The 22,197-nt window shown below is 36.2% G+C and overlaps 1 long non-coding RNA gene across 1 annotated transcript in view; it reads right to left on the reverse strand.

Moving 5' to 3' along the window:
- Positions 1 to 4,884: 4,884 nt before the first annotated feature.
- Positions 4,885 to 22,197, reverse strand: part of LOC140616333 (uncharacterized) — a 90,810-nt gene continuing 73,497 nt past the window's right edge. The window contains exon 3 of the long non-coding RNA XR_012016871.1: positions 4,885 to 5,127. This is a non-coding gene — a long non-coding RNA (uncharacterized lncRNA). The remainder of the gene's footprint in view (positions 5,128 to 22,197) is intronic.

Consider the following 22,197-nt stretch of genomic DNA (forward strand, 5'->3'; position numbering starts at 1 on the left):
CGAGGGAGCAAATTCCACATTCAGTGAGTCCTTTAGAGTAGCAAAGATGTTTGTTTGATTCTGGTTGGGAGTATAAATACCTCTTGAGAGCTAAGACTTGGTATTAGCAACATATTCTGACATACTGAGATATAGGACAACAGTAGGCGAATGATGATACAAAATATATGTGCACATAGGTATATTCCTGGTGCATAGAAACTGTGCAGGAGGAGTTTTAAGGTTTCTGATTTGAATCTTGTAAGTGATTGTGTGCTTGACAATGCCACCTCACAACGGGGAAAAACTGCGAAAGCTTGCTGTGTACATTAAAACATCTATTAAAAAATACTTTGCAATAGCTATCAAACACCTGTAAGCATATGTGCATATACAAGCAGTTCTTTTGGTTTGGAAAATATTCAAGTGGAAAGCTACTGCTCTGTTTCATAAGTAACAGCAATTTGTGACAATCAGGGAATATGCTGGGCATCATCAACTGCATTGTTATCCGCTGCAGTACAATTTAATTAGCAAGCCTTAGTTGATTATCGGCCAGTGCCTGCTACCTTAACTGCTCTGTTCCAGTTTGAGGACTAAATTTTATCTTATCATGTTAATATATTTAAGAGGGTACCTAAACATTCTCAAGTGTTTTGTTTGTCATATTACACTTCCCCCATCAAGAAAATTATATTACAATGTTTGACGTCAGCTTAAAATGTTCTCTAATAAATTAAATATATATCTCTGGATGTAAGAGTACTTTGATTTTATTTTAGATGTGATTTCCTAATTTACAGTGTTGTTTATATCAGATCAATATAAGAGAATATATCGATTGCTATACTATAAGTTTTTTTGGGCTTTTCTGTGGTGTTTGCATATATATGTGGTGTCAGTGTGAGTGGTTGTATTTTGGAAATTAACCCTTTATCAGATATATTATTTGCAAATATTTTCTTCCATTCCATGAGTTGCCTTTTTATCCTACTAATTACTTTTTTTTAAAGATTTTATTTATTTATTAATGAGAGAGAGAGAGAGAGAGGCAGAGACACAGGCAGAGAGAGAAGCAGGCCCCACGCAGGGAACCCCATGTGGGACACGATCCCTGGACTCCAAGATCACGCCCTGGCCGAAGGCAGGCGCTAAACCACTGAGCCACCTAGTGATCCCCTACTAATTACTTTCTGTGCTGTGCAAAGGCTTTTTAGTTCAACATAGCCCCACTTCTCTGCTTCACCTTTTGTTGCTTGTGCTTTTGGCGTCATATCCAAAACTCATTGCCCATTTCCACATCAAGAATCTCTCCCCCATGAATAGATGAGTTCTGGCTTCAGATAAAGAAAAGTAGTCCAGGCTGGTAAGAAGAGAACGTAATGGCTAAAAAGCCATGTGAAAGATAGTAAGAAGTTGTCCGGGCAGTCATAAACAAGGAAGTCAAGAAGGGGCTGACAGGATGTCTTATAAAGCAAAAAAGGATTAACAAGCATTGGTCAGCATAGTTTTAGCTTTCTTCTAAACTTCAGATGTTAGAAACAATAAACAAGGGGGCTTTGACTTTTTTGTTTGGCTCTTGATGGAGAAACTTTTCATTTGCAGAGTCTGTGAAATGTTGATTGTTTTCACTTGTGTTTTGCTCACTTCCATATGTAATTAGCAGTAACAGCTATAAATGTATCATCAGACCTAATACAAAAAAATATGGACTCAGAATATATAGGAGGTACTTGAAGGAAATGTGAGAAGTTTTAACATACGATATTTAATTTTTTTCTAACGTTACACAAGTGCAATATATTTTTAAGGATTTTACTTATTTATTCAAGACAGAGTGAGTGAGAAAGAGAGCACATGATCAGGGGTGGAGGGAGAAGGAAAAGCAGGCGCTCTGCTGAGAAGGGAGCCTGACATGGGGCTTGATCCCAGGATACCGGGATCATGAGCTGAGCCAAAGGAAGACTCTTAACTGACTGAACCTCCCAGGTGCCCCATATAATGACATCTTTAAAGCATCAGTCTTAAGTAGCCTTATACTTAAGGCTACCCTCTTTTCCTTTCAAGGAGGAAATAGAATAAGGAAAAGACAAGTCTGATTTTTCTCCTCTCCTCTCACACCAAGGTCTTGGAGTGGAAAGGCCCAGGAGAGTGGAGCTCCTGTACTTCTCTTACTTACACATCTTCTGCTCTCTCTTCTCAGTCTAGCTTTTCTGGGGTTGTGGCAGGAAGGAGAAATGGATGACTAAAGAATTTTCAAATTTATCTAAACTTGCCGTGTATCGGTGGTGGGGAGGCAATTGTGGTCCCACTCTGGCTCCATGTGGACACCTGATTTCATTCACAGGCAAGCTGTTCTTTTCTGCCATTGGTGAGCTCCACACCTTTGAGGCTTCCCTGCCAGTGAGATGGATGGCTTCCTGGATGTGACCTTTAGAACCTTCTCAGTGAGACACGGCCACTTCTTCCTATAGCAACATCAAAGGCTAGTCCGGCTCACTTTGGGCCTCTATCTTGCTTTGTCCATTTATATTCTAGAGGATGATCACATGCTATTCCCTCTCCCCTAAATGCATGTTTCTTCACATAAAGATACAGGAACCTTGATGTTTTCTTCCACACCTCTGAGGGCATTGGAGAACTAGACTACAGGGATGGGGATGCCTCCAGCCTTTTCCTCAGCACAGTGGAAGAGGTCCTTCTTGCCATGATCTTGTGAGCTCATCAAGTAGGTGCTTCTCTCATAATCTTTATATGCAAAGTAAACATCATTCTCTCCCTTACACAATCCTTCTAGCCCCAGAGACTAAGTGGTAAGCCCCCTTTCCTCCCTTTCCTGGGTTGAACATTTCTGAAAGGAAAGCTTCCCTCTCTTTTGAGAGTAACACCTCTTAAGACTGCAGAGAACACTCCACAGTAAGACTTTCACCTGGGATTCTTGTTCTTACGAACTCCTGTAAATAATCATGAAAATGTTAAAGAAGCTCATCATCCAGATTTTTGCATTTTACAGGTATTATTCCTAGGCTAAATAAATTTCTATTACCTATCTCTATATATTTTTACTCTGAGTCTATTTTGAAAAATAAAGTTATAATTTAAAAAGCAAACAATAGCCTACTTGCAATGGAGAATGGAGAAAATTTATTATGACAAAGAATTATTGATTTTGGGGGATGTCAGAATGAATTTCTGCATGGAGGTCTATAATCTTCTTACTAAAATCATTAGCAATTCATAATACAAACAAACAATAAAGGAAATACTTAAAATAGGTGTGAGTATGAAAAAATATTTTTAGAAGTCTTCTGGGGGGAAAATTCTGCACTATAGCATAGTAGTTAAGAGTATGGGAATTTATAATTATTTTTTTATAAATTTATTTTTTATTGGTGTTCAAGTTGCCAACATATAGAATAACACCCAGTGCTCATCCCATCAAGTGCCCCCCTCAGTGCCCGCCACCCAGTCATCCCCACCCCCCTCCCACCTTCCTTTCTACCACCCCTAGTTCGTTTCGAGTATGGGAATTTAAATCAGAAAGATCTGGGTCCTGCTTATTGACTGTGCCTTGAGCCTGTTATGTGATTTCTATGAGCTTCAGGTCTTTCATCTGTAACATGAGCATAGCAATATGTAACTTGTAGAATTGTGGTAGAGATGGAAATTGATACACATACAGACTACAGGGAGCTCTTAATAAACAGTAGCTGTCTTTATTATGATAATGACAAAAGTATCCTTGATTTGTGGAAATAATAGAGAGAAATCCTTATAATAATTCTTTAAATATAGGTGTTTCTTTATAAAAAAAGATGAATGTTATTCTTCCATTTCAGACTTAAGGACTCATTCTCTTAACAATTAAAGCTTAATTCAAGGAAATATTAAAATAAGATAAACATACAGAATGTCAACATTTCACTGAAATGATATGTTCCAGTAAGTCACTTGCATTATATAACAGAAGATCCAGTCCTTTATTTTTTAAAGCATTTATTTATTTATTTATTTATTTATTTATTTATTTGAGATAGAGAAAGCATTCATGAAATAGCATGAGTCCGGTGAGGGACCTAGGGAGAGGGAGAAGCTGACTCTCCACTGAACAGGAAGCCCAGTGCGGGGCTCGATCCCAGGACCCCAGGATCATGACCTGAGCTGAAGGAAGACACTTAACTGACTGCCACCCAGGCACCCAGAACCAGTCCTTTAGATGGGAAATTAGAAACAAAATTCCACTGTTGATGAATGTAAAAATTGCAACCTCTAAGAAGTTGAAAATGGAAGTCAGGTTTTAGATATGTTGAGGCTCATAGTTTTTAAGACCAATGTTTACCCTAACTACTGTGTGCTTGTGTGTGATCTCACTGCCACTCAAATACCATGTGGGTGTAAAACCAAGCAGTTACCAAGATTCCCTTCAGGCTCTTAATTTCCATGATTAAGTAAATGAAATTCTGTTGAATGAATTTGTTCTAAGGTAAAGTTTCATTCTTGTCCAGACTTTTCCTAAAGCAAAAATCATCTTCTCCAACCTCTAAATTTCAAGGACTTTAAAATGGTTTTTGCTAGTCAGAAAAGACATATCCAGAACTCTAGAACTTTGTGTTACTTCTCCTTCTCATGAATATTTTGAGGATCACTTAATCAGTAGCCCCATTTATTCTACTTTAAAAAAATGCATTGTAACAAAAATAAAACCCTAAACTCTGTACCGTTTATTTCTATTTTCTAACAATACAAATTCATCATATTTGGGACTCTACTTAGCCTGGAAAATCCTAGTGTTCAATAAAAAGTAAGGAAAAAGAAACTATTTCTTTGTAAATTGTGATACCTCTTTTTTATTAATTCTTTTCACAAAGTAAAAAGATTAATACAATAATTGAGTTCTGTTTTGAATTCAAAATGATACAATTTATTCAACATGAGACACAATTTAGCCAAGAAAAGACAAATGAACCTTGACACGAAAGAACCCCATACATATTAATAATGATAATGATGGTGGTTAACACTTGCTGGATTGGGCACTTGCTGGGCAACAGGCAGTGTTCTGGGCACTTGGCACATGTTGATTCACTGGATCCCTCAGTAGTCCGTGAGGTGGATATTAATCATGTCCTCATTATTGTAGTGGGGAAACTAAAGAAAGAAATTTCAGTCACTTACCAGGTCTGTCCAGCTGGTAAGTAATAGAGACAATACACTGGGAGAAAAAAACATTAATGAAAAGTATTTACATGTGATCCTGAGCTGTGGATATTTTTTAATTGCACAATGTACTCAAAATTATGGGTGATAATTCATTACAGTAATTATGTTATAAAATAAAATGCTTTTAAATTATATAAAATTAAAATGTTAAATAACACATAATATGTGTATTAAAATGATGGAAGGAAAATAAATATATTTACAATAAATAATGTTTAGAGTCTACATGATTAGTATGGTGGATAAGTACTAAATCTTTCTCCTTACAGTCAGGGTAAAGCCTGTTTTTTGAGACTTTGGTTGGTACAAACCCATTTGATTCAGGAGAAACAATTTAAAACAGACCCTTAGAAATTGTTCTCCAGGGATCCCTGGGTGGCGCAGTGGTTTAGCGCCTGCCTTTGGCCCAGGGCGCGATCCTGGAGACCCGGGATCGAGTCCCACGTCAGGCTCCCGGTGCATGGAGCCTGCTTCTCCCTCTGCCTGTGTCTCTGCCTCTCTCTCTCTCTCTCTGTGACTATCATAAATAAATAAAAATTAAAAAAAAATTAAAAAAAAAAAAAAAGAAATTGTTCTCCACTCATAGTAGGTAACCAACTCCTGACTCGAAGTTATAAATCTGACACTAACCCCTCAATTTGTTGTTCTCATAGTCCCAAAGTATGAGAGCTTGAAGTGGCATGTCTGCCAGAGATGGCTGCATAATGCTCCTGAGAGGAGAATGGAGGTCCATGAAGCTGAGACAAAGGTGCAAGAAGCCTAGAGAGTCAGAGTAAGGGGGAAGGAGAGGGGACCAGGTTAGATGAGGCTGAGTAGCTAAAGAGACTGAGAGGGAGAAGCTAGAAAGGGAGGAACATGTTGGAACCACAGAAGAGCAATTTGGCTGATGTACCAGATGATGAGCTCATGGAAGCTGGATTTTTTCCTCCTTTCTCAACTTGAACTTCTCCAAACAGTGATGATAGTTAGGGAGCTGAAACTAGTGAAAAGGCAGAGAAAAGAGTACATGGCTGGGGTTTTTTTTCCCTCAAAGGGAAAGATTAAAGGAATGTACCATGTTGAATGCTTAGAGGTTAATTTTGAAAAAAAGTTTAAGCTCAGGACAAGGATCAGGGTGTAATCAGTGATATAATATTTAAAAGGGTGCCAAAAATCTCAGTAATCAAGATAAATAATATTTTAATGTAATATTTTTAAAAATTAAAATTAATGAAAAAATCTGATAAACAAGATATCAAAATTCAGGCTGTTTTACACACCACATTAGTTTCAGCCCAGGGCCAGAGAGTCCGAGGGTTGATAATGGTGTAAAAACAGATTGGGCAACACAGAAACTTATATAGTCAAATTTTATTAAATCATGGAGTCATTACTGACTTTTCCATTTGGTTCAAATATAAAAGGATATTTTGATAAACGTAGATAGGGACATATATTTTTCCTTTTGTTTGGGGCTCCAATATAGCTCAGCAACACTGTTCCAGCCTCAAGATATTTGTTGGATAAGGCGAAATTCCAAAGGGAAGGCCAGTAGGCTGAATACTTAAAGATGCTAGTAAAAGAGGCTGAGCATAGGGGCCACTCCCTAAACTCCATTTAAAAATTAACAGGGAAAAAAAATTGACAGGGTGACTATGGAGAGGAATTTAGAACTAGGTAAAATGAATTTAACCTGATGTCCTCATTTTGCAAGATGATTTTATTTGCTACAGACACTAACCAAAGAGCAAGAGATTTGAAAGAATTTGAGAAATGACCTTGGAAAAAGATACATAGGAAAAGCTATTGAGTAAAAGTTATTCCCTAGGAAATAAAATGCATATAAATAATTAACATACCCAGGACATTGACACTTGAGAGTTTAAGTGGGCTCGAAAAGAAGACAATACAAATGAATTAAATGAAGAAATTCTGCACAACTCATGCAGTGATGTTGTTGCTCATATAGTATACAGATTAGAAATTCAAAATAGAGAAATGGAACTGGATCAATGTCTCTAAAATGATCAATAATAAATTAATATTTATTCCTGAATCAATATCACTGAGGTTGGACAGTACTTCATTATAAGAAAATGTATCTATTGTTATCTTCAGAACTTGGAATTTTACATTTTCATCTGTTTTGAGTTAAAAGTTTTTGCAGATACTTTTTAAAGATTTAGTATTTATTTAAAAATTTTTATTATAGTATGGTTGACACACACTGTTACATTAGTTTCAGGTATGCAACATAGTGATGCTAGCTACCATCACCATACAACTCTATTATAATACCATTAACTCTATTCCCTATGCTGTACCTTTCATCCTCATAACTTCTACATTCCATAACCAGTGTTTACACATGTCTCTCCAGAGGTCTCTACAGCAGAGACTTTGATAGGGATCCTGACTCTTAGTTCCTGGTCAGGTAAGTAATGCTTTTGATATCCATTAGTGTCTTTCCACAGCTTGGTTGCAAATATGAAAAGTTGTTCCAGGATCACAGTAGACTTAATTGAAGATAATAAGAAATGTTTGTAATTAGATGAAAGGCCCCTGACTTCATTGGGTGCAACCTTTGTTAATCAGCAGTTTCCTGTGTACAAATGGCTTGGAAATTGGAAATTATTCAGGAAATTGCTCAAAAATGACAGAATGGCTTCATATTTTAATGTCAAGTAGTTTAAATAATTGTGCTGGAGAAAACAAAACCCAGAGGTCAGTTCTTAATTGCACAATTGAGTTATATACTTCAGTGTCTAAAGTCTATTCTACTAGAAGAGGCTGAGAATCTAATCACATACCTAGGAAGACAAAATTAAAAAATAATCTGATAGAGAAAGCACCTGGTTACAAAAAATGATTCGATCTGCAAAGGGGAGTAGATATACCATAAAAGATATAATCTTCACATTCTATATGGAGGTTCTATTTCAAAGACAAAATAGCCTATGAATGTGGAGTACAGACAAGGTTATCAAAAATTCTGGAAAAGTCTGAGTCAGCATTTCTGAATTTAGTATGGTAAACCTCAGGTACATTCTTGACCATGACAACTGGAGTTACCCAGACATGATTTTTTCAACTTTTAAGTGATCAGACACAGACTTGTCTTGAATTGCTTGCTTGCTTGCTTGCTTGCTTGCTTGCTTGATTGATTAGAGACACACAGAGAGAAGTAGAGACACAGACAGAGAGGGAAGCAGGCTCCCCATGGGAGCCTGATGTAGAACTCCATCCAAGGACTCTGAGATGACAACCTGAACCAAAGACAGATGCTCAACCACTGAGCCACCCAGGTGCCCTAAAATGCTCGATTATAAACTGAAGATTTTCTCTAACTTTAGGTCGGTCCCATTTGTTCATTTTAATATAGGTTCATTTATTGCAAGAGAATTCTTTCATATAAGTCATGAGGTACATTATAAACACAGAGAATGTGAGACAACCAGAAAGAATTAGAATTCTTGGTTCAAGAAATAAGATAATCCTATACTATACTCTATGAGAAAGGTGTTACATACAGGGTATCCTTACTCAGTTTGTACCATCAATGTTCAGCCCCCATGTAAAATAGTGGACATTTAGATAGAATTATACTTGGTGTTAGAAGATCAGTGGTAAGACATTTAAACCTGACCTCCACTCAGAGTTCATGTCTGGTGCCTGTTGCATCTTCTTCTTTTGGGAGAAGAAAGTAGAAATTTTAGAGGACAGAAAGACTGATTAATGACCCCAAAATGTGTTGGAGACAGCAGAGTAAAAATAGACAAGTGGGACTACATGAAACTAAAAACCTTCTGCACAACAAAGGTAACCATCAACAAAACGAAAAGACATTCTACCAAATGGGAGAAAATATTTGCAAATCATATACATTGATAAGGAGCTAACATCTGAAATATATAAGAACTCATGCAACTCAATAGTAAAAAAAACAAAAATCCAATTAGAAAGTGGGCAGAGGGGATCCCTGGGTGGCTCTGCGGTTTGGCGCCTGCCTTTGGACCAGAGCATGATCCTGGAGTCCCGGGATCGAGTCCCACATCGGGCTCCCTGCATGGAGCCTGCTTCTCCCTCTGCCTGTGTCTCTGCCTCTGTGTGTGTGTGTGTGTGTGTGTGTGTGTGTGTGTGTGTGTCTTGTGAATAAATAAATAAAATATTAAAAAAAGAAAGCGGGCAGAGGGTCAGAATAGAAAATTTTCAAAGAAGACATACAGATGTCCTTTCATGAAATACGAAAAGATGCTTAATATTGTTAATCATCAGGAAAATGCAAATCAAAACCACAAAGAGATATCACCTCACATCTGTTAGGATAGCTATTATTAAAAGACAAGAAATAACAAGTGTTGGCAAGGATGTGGAGAAAAGGGAACCTTTGTACACTGTTGGTAGAAATGTAAACTAGTGCCATCACTGTGGTAAACAGTATGGAGGGTCTTAAAAAACTAAGAATGGAACTTCCACACGATCTGGCAATACCACTTCTGGGTATTTATTCAAGAAAAATGAAAAGACTAATTCAAAAAGATATAATTACCTACATGTTCAATGCAACATTATTCACAGTAGCCAGGGCATGGAAATAGTGTTAAATGTCCACCAGTGGATGAATGGAAGAAGAAATGTGGTATATATAATGGATTATTCAACCACAGAAAATAATGAAATCTTGCCACTTGTGGCAACATGGATGGACCTTGAGGGTATTACGGTTAGTGAAGTAAGTCAGGCAGCATGCTCTCACTTATATGTATAATCTAAAAACAAAAACAAAAACAAAAATCCCCAAAACCCCACCAAGCCAAGCTCATAGATGCAGAGAACAGATTGGTAGTTGCCAGAAGTAAGGAGTAGGGTTGAGGGAGCAAAATGAGGTCAAAAGGTACAAGTTAACAGCTATAAACGAAATAAGCCATGGGGATATAATGTATAGCATGGTGACTATAGTTAATAGTACAGTATTGCATATTTGAAAGTTGCTAAGAGAGTAGATCTTAAAAGTACTCATCACCAAAAAAAAAAAAATTTGTGGCTATTTATGGTGATACATGTTAATTAAACTTAGTGGTGTCATCATCTCGTAATACAAATATCAAATCATTATGTTGTACACCTGAAACTAATACAATGTTATATGTCAGTTTTACCTCAATTTTAAAATGTATCGGAATATAGTAGCTTTAACACATGAATAATCTTTTTTTTTAAGATTTTATTTATTCATGAGAGACACAGAGAGAGAAAGAGAGAGGCAGAGATACAGGCAGAGGGAGAAGCAGGCTCCATGTAAGGAGCCCGACGTGGGACTCGATCCCAGGTCTCCAGGATCATGCCCTGGGCTGAAGGTTGCGCTAAACCACTGAGCCACCCGGGCTGCCCACACATGGATAATCTTATAAATATCTCTTAATTTTGTTTTTTTCGTGACCTAATCAAAGAACTGCCAGAATCCTGAGGCTGATAGTGCTCACTGAGATTGGTTTCCAAATTCACCTATTCTCATATTTTCAGAATTCCACTGAATATGCTTTTGTGTCTGAGGGTCTTGCTGAAATGCTTTCACCATGGATAACACAAAAGCCGTTTAGGTGGGTGGGGTCTGTAAACAGAAATCATGGATGGATTTGATCAAGCAAATTTAGGGTATAGAAACTGGAGAAAGCTAAGTAGAGGGAAAAAATCTGTAGCTACCAAAGAAGAAATGTCTAATCTGAGAGGGAGAGGTGTAGACATGAAAAGGCCAGAGGTCGATAAGACAATGAAAGTCACACACTCAAAGGTGACCCATTCCAGTCATGCCTAAATCTTCAGTAAGAAATATCAATCTCATGTGCTTGTTGGCCATATCTAGGCCTCGCATCACTGGCCATCAGGAAAATACAAATCAAAACCACAATGAGATACCACCTCACACCAGTGAGAATGGGGAAAATTAACAAGACAGGAAACAACAAATGTTGGAGAGGATGTGGAGAAAGGGGAACCCTCCTGCACTGTTGGTGGGAATGTGAACTGGTGCAGCCACTCTGGAAAACTGTGTGGAGGTTCCTCAAAGAGTTAAAAATAGATCTGCCCTATGACCCAGCAATTGCACTGTTGGGGATTTACCCCAAAGATTCAGATGCAATGAAATGCTGGGACACCTGCACCCCAATGTTTATAGCAGCAATGTCCACAATAGCCAAACTGTGGAAGGAGCCTCGGTGTCCATCGAAAGATGAATGGATAAAGAAGATGTGGTTTATGTATACAGTGGAATATTCCTCAGCCATTAGAGACGACAAATACCCACCATTTGCCTCGACGTGGATGGAACTGGAGAGTATTATGCTGAGTGAAATAAGTCAATCAGAAAAGAACAAACATTATACAGTCTCACTCATTTTATATTTGGGGAATATAAAAAATAGTGAAAGGGAATAAAGGGGAAAGGAGAAAAAATGAGTGGGAAATATCAGAGAGGGGGACAGAACATGAGAGACACCTAACTCTGGGAAACGAACAAGAGGTGGTGGAAAGGGAGGTGGGTGAGGGGTGGGGGTGACTGGGTGACGGGCACTGAAGGGGGCACTTGATGGGATGAGCACTGGGTGTTATGCTATATGTTGGCAAATTGAACTCCAATAAAAAGAAATTTAAAAAAATATCAATCTCACAAAAGGCCTACTATGTGTTGATTTCTTATGGAAAAATGTGAAAGACTAAGACCTATGTCTGGGCTGATATTAACAAAATAATATCTATAAATCAAGGAATCTGGCACAGAAGAAAGGGCTTTGAAATCCTAAAGGATATCTGAAGATATCTGACGTTGAAAGAGACAAGAGGGCTCCTACTAACTTCCGGTTTACAAAAGAAATTACAGCTGTGTACACGATTTTATGCATTTGTTAAATCAAGACAACAAGCCCTAAATTAAGTTGCTTATTCTAAGCTCCACATCACCAACCAAGACAAGAGAATTTCTCCTATCCTAGAAGTGGAGTTTTAGTCTAATCAGGAATCCCCCTGATCCTGCCTTCCCCTAGAGGAAAGTAACCCTATAATAACCACTTTTTGCCTAATATAACTTCTTTGTTCCTGCTCCCTTTTGCCTATAAAAGTCTTTCATTTTGTGCAGTTCCTTAGAGCTCCTTCCTGCCTACTAGATGGGATGCTGCCCAATTCGTGAATCATTGAAAAAAAAAAACAATAAAATCTTACAATTTACTTAGCTGCATTTGTTTTTTAACAGCTTAAAAAATTTAAATCACCTCTATTTGTAAGAGTTATGAAAGAAACATGAAGTAGCAAATTTATAAGTTAATCTTTCTTACTCTGTTCTTCTAACTTCTGGAAGCATTGTAAATAAGCGCAGCTGTCAATTCCCTCTTCCCCAGACTGATACATTTAAAAGCAACCTATTACCATCAATGAGATTATATGTTGTATTATAAGTGTCATCTGGGCTATTAAAATAAAATTGGTGTAGATAATATAGGACCTGAAAATAACATACCCATGGAAAAGGGCAGCCCTTATCTTAGTTCGGTTTGGTTTTGGTTTTACTAATCACCTCCAGGAACATCTTTACCATGTAATCCCAATGTCAGTTTAAGGCTGCAACAGGGAGAACTACAGTGTTTGGCAAATGAAACTTCCCAGGGTAGAAGAATGAAAGCTTACTGTTATAAGAATGTCTTTCTTTTAGATATAGAAAATGTTTTTCCCTTCCAGTTGTTTTTTTGACCAGAGGGAAGAGTACATCAAGGAAACTGGCCAGCTGACTCTCAGCCCTTCCTGCAACAATCTTCACCCCTTCAGCTTTTATTTCAGACAACTCCATTTCTTGCCTGAGGAACTCATCTGGACCTTGAGTTTAGACCTCTTAGGTCAATCTTCAAGTTTCTCTCTGTGATTCACTATCACATTTTTGCTTCAATGCTTCTCTATCTCCAGATTAAAAAAGAAAGAATTCTTCAGGGTTCTGTCTTAATCAGCTCTTATTCCATCTGCCTTTGGTTTTTCTTGGCTTTCATCTATTCATTCCCTTCTGCCTATTTATCAATATTTTAATAGCTGAGGAATATTATTCAACTCAGTGGTTGCTTATTTGGTTGTAAGTTTATACCACATATATTTTGTATTTGCCAAGTCATTTTATCTCAAACATATTATACCTAATGAAGTTTTTCCTTCATATATTCTGACCAGAATTTCTTTCATATATTATTAGTTTAATTTTAGAAAAATATAATTTTATGCTTTGTCAGAATCAGAGATACGCTTTTGAAATCAGACATAATTTGCACATCCTGGGAGGAGACCAGAATCAGGGAAGTGTAGATTGTTCATCATGATAGATGTTAAGGAACTTGGGGAACGTGGCCAACCATGATTCACAGACAGACATTTTAGTCCTGTAAAATTCAGGTTGGCCTGACAGAAATTCTGAAAGTGGAATGTTTGTTTTCTTCTCTTTATCTTTGGCCTGAAGAGGGGGAGTAGAAGGTAGAGTGAAATAAGGGTACTATATCCACTTCCATATATGCTTTCTTCATTTTTACATTTATACATTTTGTGGAGTGGAGGGCACTTATGTTATTTATTTTAAGATTTTATTTATTTATTTATTTATTTATTTATTTATTTATTTATTGACACAGAGAGAGCTTGAGCAAGTACAATAAAGCAGGGGAAATAGCAGAGGGAGAGGGAGAAGAAGGCTCCCCACAGAGCAGGGAGCCTGATGTGTGGCTAGATCCCAAACTGTGCCCCACTCCTCCGATTGTGACCTGAGCCAAAGGCACTCAACTAACTGAGCCACTCAGGTGCCCCTGGAGGGTACTTATAATGTAATCATCTAAATTGGAGCTAGGCTGACATCACGTAGAACCTAAAGTATTCTTATATGAGTAGGTCCTAAACACACAATTAAGACAGTAAGATCATAGTTATGTACTATGAATTATAACCATTGCTCACAGAATTTTATTATAAAGTTCTATAAATGTGAACACATGGTCAACCTTATAATCTCCAAGAAATAATGACAACTATCTCAGCAGAGGTAACAGGAGGCTGTAATGTGATCAGATGGATAAAGGACATTTACCATCGAATATGGCATTGTCCAGGTGAAATTAAAGCGATCAAGCAGGAAAAGAATCTATTTAATAAACATAATGGTATGAAAGAAGCAGAAATTTCCTCTAATTTGTAGGGAGTCTGCATAAATTTTAAAGGTCAATTTTTTTCTTATTTTACAAAAAAAGAGATATCCATATAGAGAAGATGAAACCAGTCTCTACCTCATACAATGCACAAAGATTAATATGAAATAGTTATGGGTTTAAGTGTATAATCAAAAACAAAAATCTTTCAAAAAGAGAATATGAGAAAATCCTTGTAAACGTGGAGTAGCCAATTTTTTCTTAGATAGAACCAACAAAGAGAAAAAAAAAGTTCTTCAAAAGCCAGAATCATAAAAGAAAATTAACCAAAGATAATTTTGACTATATCAATATTAAAATTTTTGTTCTTCTAAGAATACCATTAGTGAAACAGGAAACAAAAAGCAGACTGGAACAAAATGTATGAAATGCATGTATCAGACACTAGGCTTATGTCAGAACATAGGAAGACCACTTATAACTGAAAAATAAGAAGGCAAAAAAAGTTTATAATGGGCAAAGAAAGGGTTTGACTTCCAGACTGGCAAAGTAAGGACCTCTGAAAATCTGTTTCTCCATAAAAACAGTGAGAGCACTGGTAAATATTGTAAAAAATCAACTTTCAAGACTTTGAAAATTAACCAAATGTTTGCAACAGTCGGAGGAGGATTTATTCAAAAAGTGGCTAAATCTTGGTGAGAACAGAGAACTTTATGGCTTTTTAACTTGCCCTCATCCAGTTCCATCCCCTAGTTTGCAATAGCCCTGAAAACTTATACATAGGTTAACTGGATATTGATCTCTTTCCTTGGAGAAAATATATAAGGAACTTTTACAAAATATGCTTCAAAATTGGAAAGGTATGCCTGTGGGAGATGGGTAAGAGGAAGATAGGTTTCTTCCTTGATACTGTCTGTTCTTGTATAAGAATAAACAATAAATCTCAGATAAAACAAAAAGTATATATTTGATATTCTCCAAAGAAGTTTGAAGCAAAAACTCAACTGAAATTTTGTAGGTAAATCATGAACTTGGAGTGATATCACTAAGCCTTTCAGAACAAATACAAGTCACAATTCACAATTAAAATTAGCATATTTCTTTTAAAAATTGCAGTAACTGCAAAAATCAAGTTTAGCAGCCCCTGGAGTAGACAAATGGCTTTGAAGCTCTTTTCAAGTCCCATCCCTGGAGAATCATCAGTATTTGACCTGTCTGGTAGTTTCTAAGAAACACCCACTGGTACAGCTTGCCTTTATTTGGCCTGATTCAGAGTCAGACATCAGCTAGTGTGGACAGCCTTTCCCACTTTGAACATTTTCCAAAACAATCAGTAGCAATTGTTTCATATCACAGCAGTCTGGAGTGGTCACAAAAGTTCAGACAAAAGCCAAAAAACTTAAAAGGAAAAGTTGAAATGAAATATTTATAGAGAGTTTTGAAAATCTCTAAATATTTTTGGGTGTTTATTGGTCACATGCATGTGCAGGGATGTGCACAGACTCAGAAAAAGACCTAATTTCTTTGAGGCTCTGCACAAGCAGGACTTGAAGGCTGAGACAGAGGGTAAGCTGCTTGTCAGTGGAATAAAGACATGCATGCCCCAACACAGACATGCAGAACCCCTCTAAATGCTGGGAGTGTTACTGGTTCCAGGCAGTTGAAGAAATGCTTGTATAATTAACTGACCACTGTGTTAACTGAGGAGAGGTTTCAGTGGCTGCAAATAACAAAAAATATATACAGAATTTGTTAGAGAAGTCACTACATAGACATCAACAACAAACCTTGGGAAGGGAAGAAATATGATTTTCAGAGTTGCCACATTATATTATTTAAAAGACCAGTTTTTGCCAAAAAAAAAAAAAATCATGAGACATGCCAAAAAAAAAAACAGGAAAATATGACTCCTACACAAGGAAAAAAGCTGTCATTTAGAAACTGCCCTTAAGGAAGACCAGACAATGGATTTATTAGGTGAAATTTTAAAATTAGCTCTTATAAGTATGTTTGAAGAAGTAAAGTAAACCATCACTAAATAACTAGAGGAAGTATGAAATTACTGTCTCACTAGAGAATATCAATAAAGAGACAGAAACTGTTAAAAGGAACCAAGTAGAAATTTTGGAATTGAAAAGTATAACAGAAATAAGAAATTCACTAGAGGCTCTTAACAACTGATTTGAGCTGGCACAAGAAATCAGCCAACTTGAACATAGGTCAATCAAAATTATTCAGTCTGAGTAATATAAGGAAAAAGAAGGAGGAAAAAATGAACAAAGCCTTAGAGACCTGTGGCACATCAAGTAGACCAACATAGCACATCAGGGGAATACCAGAAGGAGGGGAAGAAGGGGCACAAAGTATATTTGAAGATAAAATGGTGAAAAGCTTGCCAAATGCAATGAAAAAGATTAATCTACACATGTGAAAAGCTTAACAAATTCCAAGTAAGATAAACTCAGAGTTAAACATCTAAACACATTATAATCAAACTGTCAAAGACAAAAAGAGAATATTGAAAGCAGCTAGAGAAAAGCAGTTTGTTACATACAAGAGATCCTCAGTAAGATTAACAGCTGATTTTCTAGCAGAAAACAGGGAATCTATAAGGCAGTGAACTAACATATTCAAAAGTCTGAATGAAATAGGCCGCCACCCAAGAATTCTACATCTAGCAAACCTTACATACTGAAAGAGAAAAATTAGGCATACACAGACAAACCAAAATGGGGAATTTGTTGCTAGCAGAGCTGCCCTATGGGAAATACTAGAAGGAATCATGGAAGCTAAAATGAAAGGACAATAAATCAAACCCACATAATGTAAGAAAGGTAAAAGTAACTATACAGGAAAATATAAATGACAGTAAGCATGCATGTTTATATCTCTTTTCTTGTCCAACTGATTTAAAAGACAATTGCATAAAGCAATAATTCTAAGATTATGTTGATGTGCTTATAATGTATAAGATATAATTTTTATGACAATAATAGCATGAAGAAAGTAGAAGAGAACTATGTTATATAGGAGCAGAGTTTGTATATACAAAATGGAAATTTATTTGGTATTAATCTGAACCAGACTGCTATAAATCAAAATGTTCATTGCAAACACTCCAGGGCAAACACTAAGAAAAGAAACTTTAAAATATAATAAAAAGAACTATAAGAAAATTAAAATGGCATATTAAAAGATATCTAATCTACTAAACACAAAAGATAAGATAATGAAGGAATAGAGGAAGAAAAAATTTTAGATACTGAGGTAGGCAAAACAATCTCCTCCTAATGCCCATAGTCTTTGAATATGTTATGTAACATAAGGGATGGAGAAATTATGATTGCAAGTGGAATTAAGGTCAATAATCAGCTGGCCTTTAAATAAGAAAATCATCCTATCCAGTGGACCAAATACAATCACAAGAATCATTAAAGGGTGGGAGAAAGAGGCAGAAGAATCAGGAAAGCATACATGATGACAGTAGCAGAAGACAGAGGGATTCAATGTGAAAAGGACTCTGATGGCCATTGCTGGCTTTGAAGACAGAAGCCATGAGCCAAAAAATATGAACAGCCTATAGAAGAAGGAAAAGGCAAGGAATGGATTATTCTCGATAGCCTCCAAATAGAATTCATCCCTGACAAAGGGCTGAGTTTTAGCTCTGCAAGACTCATTTCATATTTCTGATCCATAGACTGTAGGTTAATAAATTTGTGTTATTTTAAGCCACCAAAGTTTGTGGCAATTTCTTTCAATAGTAATAGGCTACCAATTAAGAAATGTAGAAACTAGAAAAATACTAAGTTCTCATATCAGTAATTAAATTAAATAACAACACAACAAAATAGTTGCAAACGTCAATATCCTTTTCAATAATGGGCGAAACATCTAGATAGGAGATCAACCACAAAATAGAGGATTTGAATGATACTATAAACCAAGAACACCAGGGTGCCTGAGTGGTTCAGTCAGTTAAACATCTGCCTTCAGCTTAGGTCATGATCCTGGGTCCTTGGATCAAGCCCCTCAGCACTCCCTGCTCAGCAGGGAGTCTGCTTCTCTCTCTCCCTCTACGCCTTACCCATCTTGTGTTCTCTCTCTCTCATAAATAAATAAATAAATAAATAAATAAATAAATATTTATAGATAGATAGATAGATAGATAGATAGATAGATAGATAAAATTAAAAACAACAACAAGGAGACCTAACAGATATGCACAGAATATTCCACTCAACTATAGCAGAATGCACATTCTTCTTAAAAACCCATGAGATATCCTCCAGGATAGGCTATATGGCAGACCATTTAAAAAGTTTCAGTGAATCTATAGAGATTGAAATCAAACAAAATGTATTTTCTGTTCATAAGGAAGTGCAATTACAAAGAAATCAGTAATTAATAGGTTCCTGAACAACAATGGGTAAAACAGAAGATAAATTATTAAATACTTTGAGTTGAATGAAAACAAGAAAACAACATACCAAAACTTATGGGATGTAATAAATGCAGTGCTGGAGGGAAATTTAGAGAAGTAAATTGATAACCTAAACTTCCATATTAAGAAACTAAATAAAGAGCAAGCAGAGGAAGGAAATAATAAAAATTAAAGGAGAAATAAATAAACTAGTTACAAATTATTGTCCCAATATTCATCCAGCCTCCTAGCATTTTTAGCATTATTTGAACCACCTGCTATGCTCCTACACCAGGACTTTATGCTTTCTCCTGCTTCTGCCTATAACATTCTTCCTACAAAGATGTCCATGACTTGCTTCCTCATCTCCTCCAGGTCTTTACGCAACAGTTCCCAACTAAGTGAAACACCTTTTCTTCCTATTTAAAATTGCAGTCCATTTCCCTGCATTTCTTACCCCTCTCTGGCCTTATTTTTCTTTATATTGCCACCTCTGACTAAGATAGCAGATATATTTTCTTATTTATTCTGTTCAGTCTACTACTGACTCTTCCAAATAGAATGTAAGGTTTATATAAACTAGGTACTATATCCTCAACACCTAAAACAGTGCATTGTAAGCACTCAATGAATTGTTGATGAATGAATAAATGCATATATACATACAGTAGGGAACATAAATGAACTAGAGCTACATGTGTCTACATGCATCAATATCTCCAACAAAATGTTGAGTGAGAAGATAGTGTCCAAAAATACATACAGAATAAAACATTTATATACAGTTTATAAATAGGGAAATAATACCATATATCACTATGGATACATATATAAATATTAAATGCAAAGGAATGAAAAGCAAATTCAGAACAGTGGTTACATCTGGGTATGTAACTCTGTAACAATACAGAGTGATGTATTATTTAAAAAGGCACATTGCTAACTTCAGAAATATTGATAGAAGATTTTATTTCTTAAGTTTGTTAAATCATGGGTATAAATTCTGTTGTCTGTACATTGTTATGCATGCCTTACATGTTTAGCAACTTTTTTTTAACTTGAATTATTCCAAGGAAAAATTAGTCACATATTTTTTTGCCCTATCACGGTCATTAGGCTATATTTTCTTAGTCTGACTAAATATTGATTTTAAGTAGATATCCTTTCTAATGATAAAGTTTCTACATGGCTTATTTCCTCATTAAAAATTGTATTATCATCTTATGTTAGTCATTTATTAATAGGTACCTTTTATAATTGTATTAGGTACCCTGAAGGGATTCCCATATTTGGTGAGGACAGAATCATAACTATATAATTAGTCAAGAAATTATTTAAGAGTTCCATGGAAGCTTTAAGCCTACAAATTGGGCACCAAATATCCCTCTTAATAGTAGTTTGCATGTGATAACATCCATCTGAAAGAGGGAAGATTTGCTTCACTTCTAAAAATAATTTAATACAGAAACATGTGTATACATGTATTAGAGAGATTACAGAAAGTCTTTAAAGTAGAGCTGACCTTTAGCTAAATTCTAAGGCAGGGAGCGTTTCTCTTCAGTGCTCCATCTCTTTCTGTTCTACATGACTTCCTTCCCACTTGGCAAATTCTTTTCCAAACTTTTGGCTGACCCTACATTTCATAATTTATAAGATTTCCCTTTCAATCTTTCAAAATTCAAGAGATAAGAGTAGGACTCCTCCATAGGAAAACAGAAAAGAAGGATCCAAATACAAACTTGAATCTCACTCTGGGCCCTGACCTTTATCATATTTCAGCAACATCATCACTTATAACCCTACTTTCTCTGCACTTAGTAAATTCTATACTTCTGGCACAATGCATATCATTTGGGCTTTCCTTCCTTTGCAGCTGTTTGAATGTCTCATCCTCATTCTTTATTCTACTCCATCAGAGTTGATGTGCATGGGCATAAAAAAAAAAAAAAGGTCAGGAATATTTCTCATCAAAGAAACCAAGGATAAAGCAGAGAATTCTCATGAAGGCAGTTTTGGGAATGAGAGGAGTATAAGATAAAACCAATGGGGCACCTGGGTGGCTCAGTCAATTAAGAGTCTGCCTTCCGTTTAGGTTATAATCTCAGGGTCCTGGGATTAAGCCCCACGTGAGGAGGCCCATTTAGTAGGTTGGAGAGAGTCATTTTGTAGGTATAGAGGGCCTTCCCTGGCACTCTGAAATCAAAGCCATAAAAAGGATGATTATTCATTTGTTTACTTGTTCATTCCTTTATCCCCAACTGGAATCCTAAGTCATATCTAGGAATGTTTGTTCCAGAGTCCAGACATTCTGAGTACCATGTCAAAGAAAGGAGCCAAAGAGGTGACCGAGAAGGAGCCACAGCAGCAGCAAGAACAGCAACAAAAGAGGAAAACGAGGAGAATGGAATCTCAGAAGCTGAGAGAGTCACAAAGGACAGAGGCAGATTAGGGTGTCAATGCTGAAAGTTAAATAAAATTACAACTAAACAGTACTCATTGGATTTGGTGACATGGAAACAATTCTTCGTCTTAGAGAAAAGTTTCTGTAAATGTTTTTGGTCAGAAGCCAATCTGCAGTGAATCAAGGAGTGCATGGATATGTTAGAGAAGGCAGTCTAGATGCAGACCTACTGTTTCTAGTGCCTTGACTATCAACAGGAGAGGTCTTTAATGGTATTTTGGGTGCTCCTTGCTTCCCAGACCCAGAGCCAGATCAGCTTTGGCAACCTTTCATGTCTGGGTATGATAAAAAGTTGTTAGATTTTATATATATATTTTATAAATTTATATATTTTATAAATATATATATAAATATACATTTTAATAATATATATTAAATAGTATTTAAAATATATATTAATATATATTAAAAAGTTTTTTAAAAGATTTATTTATTTTAAAGAGAGTAGTTTGGACAGAGGGAGAGAGAGACAGAATCTCAAGCAGACTCCCCACTGAGCATGGAACCCTCACAACCCTGAGATCATGACCTGAGCCAAAACCAAGAGTCAGACTCCCAACCAACTGAACCACTCAGGCACCCCCCAAAAAAGTTTTTTAAATACAAAATTTCCTTTTAGCTAAATTTCAAATTTCTTTATTGTAAGGAAACATTTTAGAAAGCAATAATTATTTTATTTACCTTTGTATTCTGATTTTGTAAATTAAGAGCAAATCTTTCTAGATACAGTTTATGAAAACATGATCATCTTTTCTCTTTACTTCATTCTCAAATGTCAGTTGATTTTAAATGGTTCCAAAGAAAGAGCAGATTATTTCTTCCTACGAACCTTTATTTTTCTATGTCATGAAGGATCAGGCAACAGGAACACAACACAATGTGAGGACATATAGCATTTTATGAGATGAATTCCAAAGCAGCATAAAATAAAATTATCAGTGAGTAATGAAATAGAAACAGAGAAATATAGATCT

This window comes from Canis lupus, chromosome 1, assembly GCF_048164855.1.
Source record: "Canis lupus baileyi chromosome 1, mCanLup2.hap1, whole genome shotgun sequence".
Lineage (NCBI taxonomy): Eukaryota > Metazoa > Chordata > Mammalia > Carnivora > Canidae > Canis > Canis lupus.